General features: G+C 41.3%; 1 long non-coding RNA gene across 1 annotated transcript in view; it reads left to right on the forward strand.

Moving 5' to 3' along the window:
- Positions 1-6,064, forward strand: part of LOC126475383 (uncharacterized) — a 111,620-nt gene extending 105,556 nt beyond the window's left edge. The window contains exon 4 of the long non-coding RNA XR_007586713.1: positions 5,056-6,064. This is a non-coding gene — a long non-coding RNA (uncharacterized LOC126475383). The remainder of the gene's footprint in view (positions 1-5,055) is intronic.
- Positions 6,065-22,085: the final 16,021 nt, after the last annotated feature.

Below are 22,085 nucleotides of genomic sequence, written 5' to 3' on the forward strand. Positions count from 1 at the left end.
CACCACCACCACCACCACCACCACCACCACACAGAATATAACCACACTACTACCAATTGATAGCTCACCACTAGGGTTGGGTTAACTTTAAGGAAAACACATGGAAGGTGGACCCACATCTGTTGTAATTTGCTGTTTCATGGAATACACTTTACTGCTTAACAATTATAATTACAATTTAAAAAACATTGTTAAAAGAATGACAACGTGCACAATCTTTAAAAAACCTTGAACAGACTAAATTCATTAAAAACAAATTTTAATAACCTGTACCATTAAGAGAAGATCTTGAAACTGGAATTATACAGTTCCCAAATCCAATAAAGAAGTCACTAACTAGACGTGGCTGCAGCCAGCTTCAACAAATAATTTTACCAGCAAAATTAATTACAATGACATCTACTAAATGTACTAACATTTTCCAAGCTTAGGTTACACGTTACACAAGTGGATAACACCCATCCAAAATACAGATAGGATAACAAGTCATTTCACTGATTGTGATTGTTGATGTTGGGAAGTCCTTAACAGTGTATAAGCCTCAATAAATATCCCTTAAGCAATAAAATTCTCAATCTCCCAAAATACAGGCAAAGCTGAGAAGGTATACAATTTAAATGTGACTCCCAACTGGCCCGACCAGCAGAAACATTGGTACTGACCCTTAAATAAATGTACAATTGCCCAAAATACAAGATAAGCTGGGAGGACATGCAATTTAAATTTGACTCCCAACTGGTACACACCAGCAGAAACGTTGACAATGACACTCAAAAAAATAGAATTGCCCAAAATACAAGGTAAGCTGAGAACTACAGCAGATCACTATTACAGCCAACAAGGAACAAGCAGGCAAAGTATCACAATGAGTAGAGTTAGCTACCGACTGAATATTGATAATTAAAAGGCCTTAAAACTTAACTCACTCAGAAGGAGAAGCAAGGATGCAAGGTGTAAATGAGTAGTTAAAGAGCAAGTAGAGTAAGGAGGAACTTCAGGGTTGTAGAACACGTTTTAAACCTTGTGAGTTTACTGAAATCAGCAAATAGGGCAGATTAATCAGCGACACTCCTCCATGGCAGACATCAAACGATCAACTTTACTTAACTTGAGCCACCAAACTGAGATTTTATACGACAACAGAAATGTCACTGTGGCATAAATCAAACTTGTCTCTGCTCTGGGTCCAGGGAACAGGAACACGTCATCCTCTACGAAAGCTACCCTGCCGACACACATCAAAAGCCAACATTAATCTGCGCAAAAAGGCTACAGACGAGAATGCCTAATATGTAGAAAAATTCTGCTTATTACGCAAGTGACTACACATACAAGTTACAAGCTTAACACTCCTTTAAATTACTTGTAATTTAGAAGCTGAAATATCAGGGCCTACTGACACGATGATTAAATCGTACTCATCTACAAAGGATGCTTTGCCTCCAACACAGATTACGCTACAAATTTATAATTTCGTTGATTCTATTTATAGCAGAGAATACTCATACATTTGCATGGCATACGGCCTTTAATAGAAACTACAATCAGACTGACCAATGATCATACACACAATCACTCGTAAGCGTGTTAATATAACAGGTGCAGTTCCACATAACACAGGCGTGGCCTTACAATATCAAGTACCCAAAAAAATTAAAAAATAAACTTGACTGTACTGCGGTGTGAAAGAGCCGTGATTTACAAAATTCCAGGCAGACTTATTACCTACAATCCATATAGGCGATCTTCGAAATGCCGTAAAATTTAATCTTGCAGAGTAGGCTGGGAAGTTGCCAAACAGGTTGCATGCAACATCAGCTGTTCTTCCTGAAACTCGCTGCTACCAGTCCTTGAGAGAGCTGGCATCACTTTCCTCCACGAATTTAATCACTCGAGGCTCATACTGGACAGCCAGAGTCCCCAAAAGCCATAACTTGCCAGCCATATGCCCACTGGCTCACTGCCTATACCAGGCCCCGCCATGCGTCGGCCAAAGAGCCTAGCACGCGACATACGATCAGGTCGATATTGGAAACCCAAGTAGCTTGTGGCGCCAGAGAAGTGCCATGCCGCCAAGATTAAAGCCGCCATGGCTCAATACTTCTAGTCTAATTTTTCGCTGCTTTGCAGAGCTATGCACTTTTTATGTTTTACACAGCTCACTTTTTCATACACCGCTGTTAACTGTTTGTTTTTATACTTCTAAGTGTGTACTGTGTTTTGTAGCGTTGTCAACATTGTTTATCTTTGACCTACACAATTGTGTAGTTAATTATATGCGTGTTATTTTGTTTAATTATTTTGCTGTGTATTTATATACTGTGTGAGAGTAATAGAGGAATAGTGATGTAAGTGCATAGCAGTGTGATGGAGAGTGAGTTATGTAGAGCGAGTTGGATGAAAAGGTGAGGAACAAGTAGTGAAATGAAACTGAGGGGTTGGGGGGGGGGGGGGGGCAGGTGGTTTGGAGATGGTGATGAGTGGAAGAGGCTCTTTTCTTTTACATGCGATTTTTTTCCAATTACTTTATATAGCGTTTGGTTTTGAACATTATTTGATCGTTGACAACTGTTTAGTTTGTGTTAATCCTTTGCATATGTGCAAATTTTACTGAAAAGGGAGGAGGTGTCTGTCTTTATTGATCCTTATTATGTTCACATATTTTTCAATATTGCTTAGTCTTTGGTATTTCTGTTTTAGATAATCTGCAAATGTTGAATGGTTTGTACCGTATTTCAATGCTCTGATGTGTTCTTTATATGTTGTGTCAAATATCCTACCAGTCATTCCAATGTATATTTTTTCACAATCTCAGCAACTGAGCTGATATATACCATATTTTTGGTATCTGTCTTGTTTTGATTTCAGTTTTATTATCTGCTTTTGTATTGAGCTGTTTGTTTTATAAGCTTTTTTGAATATGTTACCTATTTCATGATTGAATTTGTTATGATAGGTCACTGTATGCCATTTTGTGGTAGTGCATGTTGTATGTGCTGGTGTAGTTTGACTAGTTTTCTCATTATTTGTGTCTTTATTTTCCTGTTTGTCTACCATTGTTTCCTTGTGTTTGTGTGCTCTTACCTATGCAGATATTGCCATAAGAGCTATGTTAATTGCTGTGCTCCGGCTGCAGGGCTACATATGCACCTTTTTCGTTTTAATAAACCTGCATTACATGATTGCTTATTAATTATTCAAATGTTTGAGCAGATCAAACAGAACAGGTACTTAACTACAAGGAAACTGAACTTATTCACACATATTTTAAATGTGTGGATGTTCATAAACAGAATGGTAAACAGCCAGGCTCTGAGGGCTCAGGCTATGCCCCAGAACAAGGGCAAACTGTCTTATGCCTGCAAGTGTTGTCAAGTCAAATCTTGCTCTCAGTGTTTCATGGCACACAGACAGTTTGGCTATTACAAATGCATCAGCTGCTTATTTTGTCAGAAGCTTCATCACTAAGCAGAAGTTTGTTTAGAGAAATTACGTTGCACCATTAAGTGCTCCACCTGTTAAAGATGATATAGATGTTTCAGTGAATAGTTTTGATTCCAATACTAACGATTTCAAAATGCAATGTGTGCTGTTCTATCACACGACACGTCTATTACTAATGATTCTGAAAATAATCTATACACTTGTCTCTCACATGTTTAGTATGACTGTAACGATGATGAATTTGAAAATAATGTGTATGAGATTCTTTCACATAATGACAAAACTCTGGTCGTAAATCTCGCAATCAAGGGTCAAATGGTTAAATTTCACAAAGACACTGGTTCATCTAAATCTCTTATCAATAGTGACACTTATGCTTTAATTGGATCTCCAAGGTTATTCAAGTTACACAGAACTCTGAAAAGGTACAGTAAGTGGACAGTGAGCATCGGAAGACATTGTCAAGTGCATGCGAAGCATAATGAAACTCAAGTGCAAATTACAGTTTTAACGCCACAATCCTGCAAAGCAGCCCATATCTTGGGTCTAGATCTCTTTTAACATCTGTATTCCAGGACTCAGGGTTAAGTTGCCAACATCTAGGTCACAGATGTGAACAGGATTGGTGCATCGCCCCCTTTATCCCTGCCTGGACCAGAACTATTGGAACCATGGGGTCAGCATCACCTCTGTTCCATTGGACATCTTCTGAAAATGCATTGGCTTGTGCTGCTGGATGCCTACTCAGACTAATGTGGTACAACATAAGTTCCACACAATCTGGGCACTTCATCAGATTTTCATGGTGGAAGATGTTCCTCACGCCATTGTGATGGACTGAGGTGCCCTTTTTGTGCCACAACGGCTGGCTACCCTTTTTGTGACTCACGGTTTATTTTCCATCTGTGCAACAATTGTACAGCACCTCCAAAGCACGACCGACAGGGTCACTGGCGAATTCATCTGAAAGTTCATGAATCAAATGTAGATCATAGCACCTGAGCATCCTTGAAAAGATGGTCGTCTCTCGTTTCTACTTACAGAAGCGCCACAAGTGTGGATGAGTCGCTGATGAAAAGTTTGCACCAGCGCCAGACGCAGAACCTACCATCCTGGGCGGTACTCTGCCACTGGGACACTGTGTGCGTTATCAGCTCCTGTCATGGGAAATGGCAGCTCACTGCTGCAGCCACAGTCTCCAAGTTGGTTTCTTAGTTGGGACAGGAAAGAGACATGCACTAAACCCATGTCACCAAACCTGACTGTGCCTGGAGGTGGTCCTGCCTTAGATAGCTTAGAGCACTTTTTCAGTTGTGTGTACCGACGACGCAACTTCTCACATGGGTGAAGGGGGAGTTTCAATGTAGCAGCGGCCTACTGTCACTGATGCTGTCCATCGCCAGCGACGCCTAGATGTAGATAGCCACAGTACGAGCACACAGCCCAGGACACAGCGGGACCTTGTCTACAATCCATGATAATGGCCAACAAAGAAGAGCCTTCAAATCCCCCTTCCTTGTGGAGTGTGGGGAATGGTGTTGGATCCTCCAGCTAGCCCTCTCAGATACATCACCTCTCACATCACTGTGTACTGGTTTCCTTGCTTTGCAGGCAAGCCAGTCAGCAGGGCAAGTCTTGGCAGCTGCTCGACAGAGATCGCCGTCGGTGAAGGCACTATTTTGCCACACCTCACAGGGACACAGACCAGGGATGAAGATGGCATCTGACTAGGAGAGCCAAAGGGCAACGAGCTAATTATTCCCAGCAGCAACAGACAATCACACGGTTCCCATGCAGCCATCTGGGTGGTGTTAAAATCTGCAGACGGAGGGCTGCAGACAGTCGCAGTCGAATTCTGGAGTTATATCCTATGGTTAACAGTTGCGTTCCAAAGTCGTCAGTCGCAGTTACATAGAGACAATATACTGGATGACAGTCGCAGTTGTATACAGACTGCTGTACTGGAATATACCAGATGAATAAACAAATTTATTATTAGAACCACTATGGTCACATACAGTGCTGCATTGCCATTAACAACCTAATTATGGAGGACATTACTATGGGTGATAACTTGTTAAGACTAAGAGTCTACTGTATGGAATGTTTGTGCACCAGATTTCAGGTCAAGATATTTCGGAGTTGTTATAAATAAGATATACCTTAATTGAACTAATTTGTTTATGTAGTAGCTTCAGAATGCTACAATGCCACAGTTGATAGTGATTTACCTCAACTGAAGTAGAAAGCACTTCACAACATCAGAGGTGTTATCAAAAAGTAACGGGATTTTTTTAATTTAGCGGGTTTATCATTCGATTTTCAATTTTTTTGTTCTCTTGTTGATACACAGGGTCCTAAATGGAAATGCCTTATGGCTAGGACCTCCCATCGGGTAAACCATTCGCCTGGCGCAAGTATTTCGAGTTGACGCCACTTCGGCGACTTGCGTGTGGACGGCGATGAAATGATGATTAGGATAACACAACACCCCGTCCCTGAGCGGAGAAAATCTCCGACCCAGCCGGAAATCGATCCCGGGCCGTTAGGTATGACATTCCATGGCGCTGACTACTCAGCTACCAGGGGCGGACCACATGGTCCTGATTTACGTTTACATTTTCAGCTGCTTTGAATATTTTGTTTCTTATTAACTGACGAAAATGTATGTTTCCGTGTGGTCGGCGCAATTTTACTTTCGAAAAAATGGATCAAAGAATCTGCATTAAATTTTGCTTAAAAAATAATGTGCAGCACCAAATTCGAAATCTTAAATATGGCTTTTGGTGAATCTTCTATAGATAAGACAGGAGTGTACGAGTGGTATAAACGTTTCAAAGAGGGTCGAGAAAACGTTGTAGACGCCGACAGCTCAAAAAGTGGCTTTGAGCACTATAGGACTTAACATCTGAGATCATCAGTCTCCTAGAACTTAAAACTACTTAAACCTAACTAACCTAAGGACATCACAGACATCCATGCCCGAGGCAGGATTCGAACCTGCGACCGTAGCGTTCTAGACTAACGCCTAGAACCGCTCGGGCACCTCGGCCGGCACGCAAACAGCCCTGGACGTCCTAGCACATCAATTACTGATGACAATGTGGAAGAAGTAAAGAAAATGGTTGTGGAAAATCGCCGAATCACCGCCAGAGAGGTTCCTGAGGATGTCGGCATATCCCTTGGCTCACGACAAGCAATTTCTTTTTTTATTTTTTGGGCATGAAATGTGTAGCAGCAAAGTTACCAATTAGTATCCTTTCAGTTTATGCTTATATACTCTTACGTAGCTCCATATTTAGCAGTCATATAAAAACACTAGCTCGATGAAATATATGTACCTAGAGATTGGAAAGTTACACATGTAACTCTGGTACTCAAGAAAAGAAATACATCGATTTGCAGCAAGATTTCAGAACATACACTGTTTTCAAATCTTATGAATTACCTCGAGGAAAACTATCTATTGACACATAGTTAGCAAAGATTCAAGAAATATTGTTCTTGTAAAAGACAATTAGCTCTTCATTCACATGAAGTAATGAGTGCTGTGGAAAGGGGATCTCAGATTGATTACCTATTTTATTCTGTGTTTCCAGAAGACTTTTGACACCATTTCACACAAAGGACTTCTGCTGAAATTGCATACCTATTGAGTTCATTTCGTGGTTTGCCAGAAAAGTCACAATTCACGGCAATCGACGGAAAGTTAAAACAGAAGTGGTATCTGGCGTTCCCCAAGGAAGTTTTATAGGCCTTCTGCTGTTCTTAATGTTTATAAACGATTAAAGAGATAATCTGAGCAGCCTTCTTATACTGTTTGCAGACGATACTGTCATTTACCGTCTACTAAAGTTAACAGAAGATCGGAACCAATTGCAAAATGATTTAGACAAAAGATCTGTATGGTTGGAAAAGTGCTAGTTGCCTCTAAATAAGAAAAAGTGTGAGTACATCGAAAAGAGTACCAAAAGGAATTCGTTAAATTTCGGTTACACGATAAATCACACAAATCTAAAGGCTGTGAAATAAACTAAATATGTAGGCGTAAGGAGGTCAGATTTCTCGGTCGTCCAACTGGGAGATTCCCAATTTCTTGCTTGAGATACCAGGACACAATGAAAGAAACGAATCTCAAATTTTAACAAAAACACGTTTATTAAGAACAGAAACGCAATACAAACAAAATGTATACATATGTATACAGGAACATATATGTCCACCAGGTATATCAGTTTTAGGAACAAAAAGAATAACACAACATAATCTCATATTTGACCACTTAACTACAATATCACCGAAATTAACCTGAAGTTTAATTCCTTTTCTTTGTAGTTTGCATTTGACTTGGCCATTTTTAATACCGCCTCAATGTTTAATAAATAATCGTGTATTTCAGAACAATCAAAATCATAATTTTCCATGCATAGTAGAATACTTTCACAGTGTCGATTGCAAGTTTATTCCTCTCATCTGTCCTCTGTATTTCCATCAAAGAAGATATTCTTTCTACGTTAGCATTCTGATCTGTCATTGAAAAACTGTAGTCGCATATGCATCATAAATCTTTATATTGCTCATGAAATTCCATTTCTAATTGGGAAAAAACAACTACTCAGTTTTCAGAAGCTGTTTTGGTTTTCCAATCTGGAGATTGTAATTCACAATTTAGAATGGTATTTATTGTGGTAATTTGGTTAAATAAAAATGTGAAATTCATATTAATATTTTTTTGTTTTAAAACATTCCACTTTTTTTCTACTTCTTTCCATTCAGGCATTTTTCCAAAGTGAGACACCAAAACACAAAGTATTTTTAATGGTACTGTCCATAGTTTCAAGTAGTCAGTCAATGTTTTATAAAATTTTACTTCTGCTTCATGAAAGCCATCAATTTGTTTTTTGGAAATTATTCAATTTTCTTGGCCTTTATTTTCATTGTTTTAACTTGAGAAGGTAAAAACCTAATTTTCCATTACTGTGTTTCCAGTCAATGTAATAACATTCGAAACTTCTATAATAGATTTTTATTTGCTCGCTTTGTAATAATTGGAAATGAAAAGTAAAGTGGTACACTGACTATGAGGAAACCAAAGACAGGCTCCAATGAGAGGATTCCTGAAAAAATATGAAGTATAATGTGGGTGATTTTTCCTCTGACAAAAAAAATTTAAAGCATCAGATAACTTTATAGTACACTCTGTAGCTAGTCACAATGATGTCCATTTCCTTTCACAAAGTGAAAGAGTTTTATATTCTACATTTACAAATTCACAGAGATCATTTAGACTTTCTGTACTTCCAGTGTATATATCAAAATACTTAAATCATTTTTGAATTATTTAATCAATATCAGATGATAATTGGATGGTTGTTGCTTGTAAACTAATATGTAATCTGCGAGCAGGGCATCCAGTTCCTTTAATATCTGTTCCAGCTTCTAGCCTTCGTTTATTGCATACATTATTAGTACTATATTTCTTTCATCCTCCAAACTGACGTTGACACCTTCACATCCATATCCAATGCATTTCATCATGTCAGTTTTTAAATCATTTAAGACCTGTACACAAAAACTTACCACCGTATCTGGTGTTACCCCTCTCAAACGTCCCAGTTTCAATCATTTTTCATTTGTACCTGTCTTGGTAAAATATTGAATGAAAACTGGAAGCTTTTTTTCATTTATATGGCTACATGTGTCAGTGCTAATGCTATAAAACCAGCAGCTTTGAAGTTCGTTACGAATGAGATCAACTGATTAAGGTGCATGAACTTGCTTAATCAAACATATTTTTGTTCTGGCTGGTACATATTGAGTAGTAATTTTTGAACCAGTAAATATTTTTGATATTAACTTATTAAGGCAGTCTGTAGAAGCAAAATATTGATGTTTTTTTGATCACATGGTACGCTAAACACAAGTCTGTTGAGTAACTTTTTCTTATTCTATACTACTGTGTGTTACAAAATAATTCGAGATTTTTTTTGTACTTGATGCTATTACGTTGGATTTATGTTTCTCCTTTCTAACCTGATCCTTTATATCTGTAGTTCCTGCCTGACCAGCACTTAACTTTTGTTAACATAGGGTCTGACAGATCCCCAGCACATTTAGTTTAGCTAAATTTATATGAACGAAGTTGGCAACACTGCCTGCCGTCTAGCAATCCTTTCTCACACCTGTTTACTTCCTGTCACCAGCTTTTCATTCTTGTGTTGCTCATTGTTGGTAGTGTTTCACAGTTAGTGGTTGGGGAGTTCGTAGATCCCCACATCAATACTTCTGTTACAAGACACTGCCGAAGAAGTGGGTGTAAATTGGCATAGTCACGCTTTCCTGTCAGTTTCAAGCTTGTGATTTTGGAACTTTGACTGATTTTATTTTAATAACAGACGATGGAAGAAGACGCTTCCAATTGCTTCATTGAGAAGGTTTCAGATGCAGATACCTCTGTATATGGATTGCCTTCTGATTCTGTGTCAGACTACTGTATCGAGGCTGAGCAGAATGCCACTAGTGAGTAGTCTGCTGATTCAGATGGCGCAGGTTCTGACCTGTAACTTTTTCATAGGTAAAGACGAGAGTACAAAATGGAGGAAGGTTCCTGCCCATCAGAAAGTCATAGCTAGAATGAGAAATAACTCATCTTTCTGGAATAAAGGGATAGGCAAAAACTTTTAAATCTCCCAATGACTGCTTCTCTGCGCTAATAGATAACCACGGTTATTAGTGCTAGTACAGTCATTACAAACATAAAATTGATAAAGACAAGAAAAAGAATAAAAAGTACTGGACAACGTATCTGACTGATGATACTGAAATAAAAGCCATCACTGGACTTTTAATTTTACCAGGATCTATTCGCTTACCGAATCACTTCCAGTTTCTTCTGAGGTACATGCGGTTCGATGACGAACATCCGAACACAGCATAAATAACAAGATAAACTGGCACCAGTTCGGTTTATATTTGAACATTTCATACGCAGCTGCAGAGCCAATTAAATACCTTCTGAATACTTGACAGTAGACGAACAGCTTGGTCCATTCAGAGGTCGCTGTAGCTTTCGACAGTATTTGCCGAGCAAACTGAACAAGTATGGCCTCAAAGTCTTCTAACAGATGTGAGAACTTGGTACTCTATTTCCATGGAGATTTATATTGGAAATCAGCACAATGTCCCATACAAGTTTTTCACCTCTGCAGCTGATGTGGCTATGAGACTGGTAGAACCGCTGTATGGCACAGGGACGAAAGTAACAGGATAGAACTGGCTTTCTAGTATGCCTCCCGTCCTAAGATTGTTGGAGAAGAACCTGACATACGTCGGTACGCTGAAGAACGAGCGAAAGGTTCCTCCTCAATTTGTGGCTAAGAAGAAAGATGTGAAATCTACAATGTTTGGCTTTCAAACTGACTTCACTTCGCTATCCTACGCCCAAAAGAAGAATAAAAATGATCTGTTAATTTCTTCTATGAACCTTGAAGATATGTCAACAGACCCTGCCCCCAGTGTAAACAAGAAACCAAGCATATTTACTCGTACATTCTACAACAACATAAATGGGGGGGGGGGGTGTCTTTTCATGTAGCGCAAACGTTGTGTGCCATATACTCAACTGCAAGGAAGTGAAATAGGTGGCCTCTGACGTTCTTTATCATAATTGATCTAGCTGGAATCAGTAGCATTGCAACTTTTAGAAGGAATAACCCTGAGGAGAAAATGGCAAGGAAGGATTTTCTTCTGGAGACTGTATTCGGCTTGTACAAGAGTAGCTAAGGATGAGGGCAATGATGGATCGCTTACTCCGAGAAATTCGCCGTAGGACAACAAAAATGAGTGGATCAACATTTGCTGTCAATGACAAGCCAGCACAAGAAGTGTGAACTGCGAAAAGGAGATGCATCATCTGCCCTAGAAATAAGGATGTAAAAACTTGATTTACTTGTCATCTGTGTGGAAAACGTATGTGCATAAAACATTTGCTTACTGTCTGTGATTAGTATCTGAATGATAATTTTAAAGAGTCATTAGAAGGACTCTGTTGAATCATTGAAAGTTTGGTTTATATTGTGTAAATGTAACTGAAGGTATTACCTGTTTTCTAATGTAATAAAATGCATTATTTCTTCAGATAAGCGTTAACTGAGTCAGTTTCATAATTTATATGGTTGCATCTATATTATTTTGTATTACATAACCTACGAATGGGGTCCACCCCACGTTACCACTTGTGTCAAATAATGCCACGTTAAACAAGGAAATTTAAATATAGTGCTAGTAAAAAAGATTAATACCGCTGGAAAGATGACAAGGGGCACCAGATGTACCGATAATGTTTTCAGTGTCGTCAGTCAACAGATAGCCTACTGGCGTAGGTACCAGAGCGCGACCTGTGACTACCCTTTAAAAGTGAACACTCATAGCCAGAAGGCTCATTGTGGTGCAGACATGTGAAGCAAGCAGGCAACCATGCCACGGAGACGCATTCGTGCTTCCTACAGTTAACTGAGCTAGTTTGAAAGAGTCAAATTGTGGCCTTCCGAGTGGCGGGGTGGTCCTTTCAGAGAACTGTCACACAAATCGGACATGCTGCGTCAGTTGTGCAACGATGCAGGTATCAGTGGTCACGTGAAGTTTCTCACACCTGTAAGAGAGGTCGTGGATGCCCACGCAGTACAGGCGCCCTGTAGGATCGTCGTGTTGTAACGGCAGTAGTGGCAAATTGTACAGCTACTCCAGCACAGATAAGATGGCTTGTGTTCCCAGACGTATCAATACGTACTGTTGCAAAGTGGTTATTAGCAGGGGGACTACAGGAACGCACACCTCTAGCCTGTCTTCCACTCACGCCACAGCATCGACATGTGCACCTCGACTGTTGCCGTCAGGGGATCACTTGAAAGATGGAATGGCGTGCCATGCATTGAAAGCAGATTCTGCCTCACGCAGGTGACGGTCGTTTACGCATACAATGTAGACCTGGTGAGCGCTTTTTCGTACAGTGCATTCATCCAAGACACACTGGGCCCTCTTTGTTCACCTTTGGTGTTTCTCGAGTGGATGCTAACCAGCACTCGATACGTGGAGAATGTTGTTAAACTTGTTCTTTTGCCGTTTTTGCAGTAGGAAGGTGACGTGTTGTTCCAACACGATAATGGTCACCCATACACTGCCCATGAAACTCAACATACTCTGCAAGACGTGCAGCATCTTCGTTGGCCAGTGCAATCTCCGGACGTGCCTCCAATCGATAATATGTGGGATTTTATGCGACGAGAAGTGACACGTGCGATTCGTCAGCCAACAACTCTTACAGAACTACACGAACAGGTCGAGCAGGCCTAGCATAATGTATACCCAGACAGTATTCGTTATCTGTACGATCGACTTGAGGCAGAGTCAGTGCCTGCATTGCCACCTGTGGAGGCTACACCGTCTACTAGTAAGGGTATATCAGCATGGGTCAATATCTAGTACCACAGAATCACTTGTGTAATTGATATGTAAATGTAATCATTTCATGTTGTCGATATGCACTGTTGCAACAATAAAACTTTCAGTGAATTGGAAACCTACAAAAGGGTGTTCTCATTTTTTTCCAGCAGCGTACGTATTGCAGAGTTATCAGGAGGCTTCATATTGAGACAAGTTACTCTCTCACATATTTTTCGTGTACGAAGAGGACAGGTTATGCTCTCACCTATTTTTCATATAGGGAAAATTATTAAAGATTATGTTACAACCAGACGCACCTTGAGTTAGACCCTAGAAAGAGATTGATGGAGCCTGGTAGGGCGCCATAAGCACGAGGTATTTTTATGGTACTTAGGTTGTAGAAATGGCATGTTGGGAGTTGAAAGCAAATGGCAGTGAGCCTAACCCTCAGTGAATCTTGCCGGACAGGCCCACAGCTGTACAAGGCAGAGAGAGCAGTCACTCATCAAGACAGGTCTCCAGCAGAACAATGCCACGATACCTGCCGAGGCGCCAGCCGAAACCTGGGCTGGGGGTGATGGTCTGTAGAACGAGCCTACACAATGGAGTCTTAAACCAGGCATTGTGTGCAGAGCCACATGTAATAAAAATTCACCTGTTTCCATATTCACCGATACTGCACATAGGCATGTGAACCACCTCCATTGGCCGCCTCAGTTGTGTAAGAAAAATCCAGCATCTGAGAAACGTTTGAAGATAGAATCCTTATTACACCTCATAGCTAGGACTAACAAGCTCCAAGGCACAGGCGATTTAGATAAAGATCTTTAAGATTGTATCTGTTCACTTGTTGCCGTGGGAAGCGACACGCCAGCATAGAATTAGAGTGCATTACAGGAATAGAACTAACCAAAAACTAACAAAAACATGTGCACACACAAACAAAGACACCTCACACCACATAATTTGTGTTCATACAACATTAACAGAGCCCTGCAGTCATTAAATTTATTTTCCGATCTGTGCACTTAGTAATAAAATAAATATATTAAGTAAAAAATTTTATACTCATCATTAATTTCTTTTCTGTAAATGGATTATGTCAATGTAATGACATTTGTGAGAGAATATGGAACTTGACCACACTTTGAGGATTGTGCAGGCTCTGGAACCAACACGGCCCATGTCAGCCAGCGAAGGGTGAGTGCAGCAGGGAGCCGCAATGAGTCAGCTGTGGCAGCCCGCCACTGCCAGCTGGCACCTACGACACACGCAGCCCAGTCATCTTTTAGTGCAGGCAACACATCACAAGCCAGCGCAGACAGTGGGTCGCCACCATGTGCTGATAACCCCTAGCAGCCAATGACCCATCAGGCCGCTAATCAAGGGACAAGTGAGTTGTGTGGCACCACAGTCAACGTGCGCACTGAGCCTACCTGACTCAGAGGGGTGCCGAGAGTGACATGGCCCGTCGACAAAAGGCGAGCCAATCCGATTTCCTGTGTCGGCAGGCGCGTGTTCCGATGCAGAGATGAATGCGAAGAGTAGGGCTGTCCCACATCCTGCTAATGCTCAATGAATTTCTATGCCAGGGGGTGGGTTGCACATCAAATGCAATACTGTCACGCCAGTTCCTGACAGCTGACTGTGGCCTGACCAGAATGAGGTCAAGGGTCCTGCTGCGATCCATAAGCTGCAAAAGATGCTGGTTGCTGCCCAGACAGCAGATGCTGCAAGACGAGAGGGAACACCAGAGACATCTGCCGCCACTTCTGGCACGTCATGCGCTGAGTGCGAAGCCATTCCACTTTGGTACAAATTGCTGTTCTGCAGTCCCACCAGTCACGGTTTGTGCATGTGCAGAAGTGCAATGCTCTCAATTTGTATGACATTTTCAATTGTAAAATTAGTCTCCCCAGGGACCCTTGTGGAGGGAGCAATAGGATACCTTTTCGTAATATCATTACATAATATCTTTGTGTGTTTTTGTATGTATCAATTGAACTGTGTTGGTTGTGAGTTATGTTTTTCTGCACATTTATTAATGCTCTGATTGTGTGCCTGTATTTGTTTTCATGTCGTAGAAAACGATACACAAATTTACCCAATTTAGGTAATAAGACAAACAGATTACACGTATCATTTCCTTGTTCATTGAGAATTTGAGAATGTGTGTGTTTGATGAATGTGACCAAATGAGTGATAGAGCAGGGGTAAATCAATGAGCAGAGAACAGTTCATACTCCAAGACATAATAAATGATTAGGGACATTAGACATCTCTGACCTCAGGATATGGTGTGAATGGGTATGTTTCTTTGCTGAAAGGCCTTTTAACTGCCTCTCAAATGTTTAACGAAAGTCTGATGTAGCAATGACCCCTGGGTCTAACGCAATGTTTTCATGTACTCTTGCTGGCATGCAGCTTCATGTGAGTGAATGACCTGTGGAATGAATGAGGTCAAGCTAGGATGTGCTTTAGCCATGGGCAATCCTGATTGGCAAAAAGTTACCTTTTTTCACATATATATCGGTTATAAGGATGAGATTCTCCTACTATTTTCAATGATTTTCTCTGGTTCGTGTCACACTAAACAATATTGAAGTAAGGCAGTACCCATGCAGAAATCAACGGCAAATAGAGGGCAGTGAGAGAGGACAACTTACTCTCTCACCTACTTTTCGTATACGGAGAGGACAAGCTACTCTCTCACCTATTTTTCATAAAAGGAAAATTATTAAATATTTCGTTACAACCTGATGCACCTTGGGTGAGACTCTAGGAAGTTTACAGACTGAGCAGACATTGATGGAGCCTGGTAGGGCGCTAAAAGCATGAGGTATTTTTATGGTACTTAGCTCATAGAAACACCATGTTGGGAGTTGAAACCAATCGGCAGCAAGTCCATCCCTCAGTAAACCTTGCCAGACAGGCCCGCAGCTGTACAGGGCAGCCACTCATCGAGACAGGTCTCCAGCAGAACAATGACGCGATGCCTGCTGTGGCGCCAGCCGAAGCCTGGACGGGGGTTAAGGTCTGAAGGAACGCATCTAGACAGTGGAGTTGTAAACTGGGCATTGTGTGCAGAGCCACGTCTAATAAAGATTCACCTGTTTTTGTGTTCGCCAATACTGCAAATGGGCCTGTGAACCACTTCCATTGGCCACCTCAGCTGTATAAGAAAAATCCACCGCCTGAGAAACGTCTGGAGATAGAATCCTTATTACACCTCATAGCTAGGATTAACGAGCTCCAAGGCACAGGCGATTTATATAAAAATCTTTAAGACTGTATCTATTCACTTGCTGCCATGGGAAGTGACAACTTTCGAAAAAATCATCTTCTCCTCTGCGAAAACTTAAAGCCAGAGACACAGGTTTCTTAACTCTTGCCATGGTTCAACATGAGTTCGTGCTGTCATGCGGGAGGGAAGATTTAGCACCTCTAGAGCCCTGTGATTGGCTCAAGGCAGGGTGAAGGCGGTGTCGTTTGTGCACTCTGTGGGCAAAAGGAATTTTTTTCTAGAGAGGTGCGAAGCACTCGGGTGCGGGACTTTGCTCTGGATGCACTTCTAGTCGAGGCTCTGGCATCTGGGGTTGGTACTTGCGACCTGTCCTGAGTGACTTCACTTGTGAGTAGTTTAGACTGGGGAGCCTGTGGTGAAGTTCATACTGTACAGACAGTGTGACTTCAAACGTCTCGGAATGCTCGTTTGCCGAGGGCACACTTATTCGTTTTTGGTTTATCAGTCTTGACGTTTGGTATCCTTGTGCGCTCTGTCGTATAAGTGAGCCAAATTGGTCCTTGGTACGACCTGTGAACGGGTGTGTCACACACTGAAATCTACCGTGGTTTCAGGGTTCTGGTAGAGAGTAAACTGCGATCCGTGTGCCTGATTGCTGGACCGTGGGATTTTTGCATTTATTTCGTGGCCGCGATCGATTCACAGGTGCCGCCTCCACGTCTCACCTCCGCCGCACACATCTCGCCAGATGCAAGTTCCATGGCCGCACGAAGAAAACAGGATAACGTACTGCCGCTCCGGCGTTGTCAAGGCGCACAGATCTCAATCGCCACTTGCTCTCAGCTGCACCTATGTAGAGAAACTACAGAAGATTTGCTCAATCAAAGTCTATTCGGCGTCAGATCAATTCAGATTGCGTTATCCACATTTTTAGTGGCAGAGTACTTGATTCACTTCTGCCACGCAGGATCCTCGTCCATTGTAATTATAAACCACCTGTTAGTTACTGTATATTGATAATTTTTACTTATGGACCGTCTGACAGAAACGGAATAAAACACAATTTTAGTGCCATACGCGTTTCGCCTTTATTTTCTGCAAGGCATCACCAGTGGCAGGTTGCGTGGACAATTTCTTACATATTACGCTCCAGTTGCATTTTTGGTGTTGTTCTTCTTATGAATGCCAATTTGTGTTTTTTTTTTTGCCCACATTGCACAGCACTATGAACTGAACGCTTGTTTCAATGCAGGTCATCATTGCATTGAAACAAGCGTTCAGTTCATAGTGCTGTGGAATGTGGGCAAAAAAAAAGCAAACTGGCATTCATAAGAAGAACAACAACACCAAGAATCAAAAATGCAACAGGAGCGTAATATGTAAGAAATTGTTCACGCAACCTGCCACTGATGACGCCTTGCAGAAAATAAAGGCGAAACGCGTATGGCACTAAAATTGTGTTTTATTCAGTTGCTGTCAGACGGTCCATAAGTAAAAATTATCAGTATACCGTAATATTACACGCAATTGAGGAAGGCAGCACAACAAAAATTGCAGACATCACCTGTTAGTTGTTTACGGTATTCAAAATGGTTCAAATGGCTCTGAGCACTATGGGACTTAACTGCTGAGGTCATAAGTCCCCTAGAACTTAGAACTACTTAAACCTAACTAAACTAAGGACATCACACACGCCCATGCCCGAGGCAGGATTCGAACCTGCGACCGTAGCAGTGGCGCGGTTCCAGACTGTAGCGCCTAGAACCGCTCGGTCACCCCGGCCGGCTACGGTATTCAATCAATAACTTATTTAGCGTAAATTATGTCTGTTTTTTTTTTTTGTTTTGGTAAAATAAATCTTGTTAGTACACTAACTTTTGCCTGCATTCTCAATCATTTAAACAGTCCCTACTAGGGTTATCTTTCACTATTATGTTCCACCTTTTTTATTTAAAGGAATATATTTGTCGGAAAGTTTGCACTTTCTCTTTGGCATTTTGGACAGGGCTAAAACGTTATAAGATACAGTATTTGGAAACTTGGTAATCAGTTTAAAAAAGTAATATTTTACGTACAGTATAACAAATTTGTAACTTAGTGGGGAGTGAGGAGGAAGAGTCAGTGCAGGGGAAGCAAGTAACAGCATTTCGTGCACTACTGACAACACAAACTTTGGCCCATCATCCGCTACGGCAGAAATGTCACACGGAAATAATATTTTGCGACAGGGCCCTATAAGGACGCTCCGTGTTTTTAGATTTCCAAATAGCTTTTGATAATGTACCACACAAGCGGCTTGTAGTGAAATTGCGTGCTTATGGAATATGCTATATCAGTTATGTGACTGGATTCGTGATTTCCTGTCAGAGGGGTCACAGTTCGTAGTAAGTCATCGAGTAAAAAAGAAGTAATGTCTGGCGTTGGCCAAGGTAGTGTTACAGGGCCTCTGCTGTTCCTTATCTATGCAAACGATTTAGGAAACAATCTGAGTAGCCGTCATAGGTTGTTTGCAGATGATGCTGTCGTATATCGTCTATTAAACTCAGCATAAGATCAAAACAAATTGCAAAACGATTTAGAAGAAATATCGGAATAGTGCGAAAAGTGGCAGTTGACCTTAAATAACGAAAAGTGTGAGGTCATCCACATGAGAGCTAAAAGGAATACGTGAAACTTCGGTTACACGATAAATCAGTCCAATCTAAAGGCCGTAAATTCAACTAAATTCCTAGGGATTACAGTTACGAACAATTGAAATTGGAAAGAACACATGGAAAATGTTGTGGGGAAGACAAACCAAAGAATGCTTTTTATTGGCAGAACACGTAAAAAATGTAAAAGATCTCCTAAAGAGAATGCCTACACTACGCTTTTCTGTCCTCTTTTGGAGTAGTGCTGCGCGGTCTGGGATCCTTACCAGCTAGAACGAGAACGTGCAACGAAGAGCATTATCGCGAAATAGGGGAGAGAGTGTCGCGGACATGTTACAGGATTTGGGATGGACACCATTAAAATACAGGCGTTTTCGTTGCGGCGTAAAATAGCTCTGAGCACTATGGGACTTAACTGCTGAGGTCATCAGTTCCCTAGAACTTAGAACTACTTAAACCTAACTATCCTAAGGACATCACACACATCCATGCCCGAGGCAGGATTCGAACCTGCGACCGTAGCTGTCGCGCGGATCCAGACTGTAGCGCCTAGAACTGCTCGGCCACCCCGGCCGGCGTTGCTGCGTAATCTTCTCACGAAATTTCGATCACCAGCTTTCTCCTCTGAAAGCGAAAATATTTTGTTGACGCCGATGTACATAGGGAGAAACGATCATAATAAAATACAGGAAATGAGAGCTCGCAAGGAAATATAAACGTGTTCGTTTTTTCCACGCGCTATTCGAGAGTGGAATAGTAGAGAATTATTGTGAAGGTGGTTCAATGAACCCTCTGCCACGCACTTAAGTGTGATTTGCAGAATATCCATGTAGAAGTAGACATTCAAATATTGCATTATTTGTAGCAGTAAATAGTAAATAAAATTGATTCAAGTGAGCAGAAAACTAGTGACATTTTGAACTACAATAGTGTGTATACCGCATGCCAATAAGTACAAAATAAAATAAATTCAATTGCCAATGACTCAATGAATAGAAAACCAATGGCATTTTAAACTACAGTAGTGTATTTACCCCATGCCAGACAGTTCGATCGGAACTTTTGGGAGCAACGAGGAAAGGCACCATATCTATCGACTTTTACCGTGTAATTACCGGCTTTAGTAAAATATACTTACATCGATAGCAAGCTGTAGACAGCATTCTAATCAGCTGAATACAGTAACAGTCAAAACCACTGTGCGCACAGTTACAGACAGATTTTCGAGAACATGATTGTGAGAAACACGGTGTGCTGCGCGCTGAGTAGAGCAGGTTCTGTCGGTTTGACAATGCAAACATTGTTCACAATCAAAAAGATGATAAACCGAGACATTTGAAGGTCCCGAAAGATGTACCGAGACATCGGGACTTGAAATTCAAAACCGGTACAATCCCGATTAATCGGGACACTTGGTAATCCTACCTAGGGATTACAGTTATGAACAACTTAAAATCGAACAATCAAATCGATAATATTATGCGGAAGGTAAACTAAAGACTGCGCTTTATTGACAGACTTTATAAGTGCGTGGCAGATGGTTCATGGGTTCTCTATTGTTCCATTCTCGAACATCGACCGATAAAACGAACACGTAAGTCTTCCCGTGCGGGCTTTGGTTTTTTCTTATTTTGTTACGATGATCATTTTTTTCTGTGTTCACTTGGCCCCAACAAAATATTTTCGCATTCGGAGGATAAAGTTAGCGATCGAAATGTCAAAAGATCTCGTCGTAATGAGAAACGCCTTTGTTTTACTCATTGCCACCTCTACTCGCGAAATGGCCTGTTAAAGACACCGCCTATACTATGCTTGTCCGTCCTCTTACGGAGTGAAGCTGCGCGGTATGGGATCCGCATGAGAAAGGATTGACGGAGGCCGCTCGTTTTACATTATCGCGGAATAGGGGAGTGTCACGGATATGACATGCGAGTAGAGGTGGCAATGAGTGAAACAAAGGCGTTTCTCATTACGACGAGATCTTTTGACATTTCGATCGCTAACTTTATCCTCCGAATGCGAAAATATTTTGTTGGGGCCAAGTGAACACAGAAAAAAATGATCATCGTAACAAAATAAGAAAAAACCAAAGCCCGCACGGGAAGACTTACGTGTTCGTTTTATCGGTCGATGTTCGAGAATGGAACAATAGAGAACCCATGAACCATCTGCCACGCACTTATAAAGTGTGAATTATACAATAGTCATGAACACTGCAGATGTGAAGCGTTGTTGTTTTGCTGTGTCAAACATTTTTAGGGGTGTCAAATGCTTCTCCTACGTCGTGAGTGAATGTAAGAACTTTTTACACGAAGAATTTTCGTGACTAGGAGGCCAAAGAGCGTGTCTGAAATGTTGTTGGTGCACTCAACACTCCTAACCAGAACTTTCAGCCCAAATAATAGTTCCGTAATCTGTACAGCCTGCCCTTCGTCGTCACCACACTCCGTAGTTACTCTACTTGCATCGTGTATAATAGCACACTCATTGGACACTTTCAAATTATGTTACAGTATAAATTCTTTGTCTAGAAATGTCTTCAGTTTTCGTTTGTGCCGTGTATGTGTTCTACACTGTTCACCAGCTTGATTACAATCGATTCACTACTTTTTTAGGCCTATTACTGTAGCCACTTTTCCAACATGTAACGGAACGCAAGTAGCATACTTTGGTTCATCATTAGGGAAAATTCAGACGGTCTACGAACGAGATTACTTACAAAACTCTCATGCAACACACCCTGAAATAATGCTCAGATGGGTGGGACCTATACCAAACTGAACTGACAGAGGATACTGAACGCATACAAAGGATGTCATCTCGAATGGCCAAGGGAGTGAGTCACGAGAATGAAACACGACTAGCAGACGTTCCAAATCAGACAACTATACCGCGAAATGCTACTTAACAAAATTTCAAGGAGCGTTATCAAACGAGTAATCTAGGTATATACAGCAGATCCCTACGTTTCTCTGCCGTAAGGATCGCAAAAACAATATTAGATTAATGAAGAGGCACATACAGAGCAGTGTAACCATTGTTACCGCGCGCCACACGGAAATGGAACGGGAGGTTCCCTAAACAGCGGCACAAGGGGAAATACCCTCTGTCCGGTACTTAACAGTGATTTCCGGATGTCGGTGTAAATGTAGCCGCAGGAAACGGTGATTTCACAATTTGGATTTACTACAACCAAAGACTAAGTTAAATCATTGAAGCTTAAGAGCACCCTGACAGACTGCCTGTGCTGATTGCTTTCGCGGAAATTCGCGTCCGCGGCAAGCGCTAGGCGACAGTCACGTGGT

Source organism: Schistocerca serialis, chromosome 4 (genome assembly GCF_023864345.2).
Source record: "Schistocerca serialis cubense isolate TAMUIC-IGC-003099 chromosome 4, iqSchSeri2.2, whole genome shotgun sequence".
NCBI lineage: Eukaryota > Metazoa > Arthropoda > Insecta > Orthoptera > Acrididae > Schistocerca > Schistocerca serialis.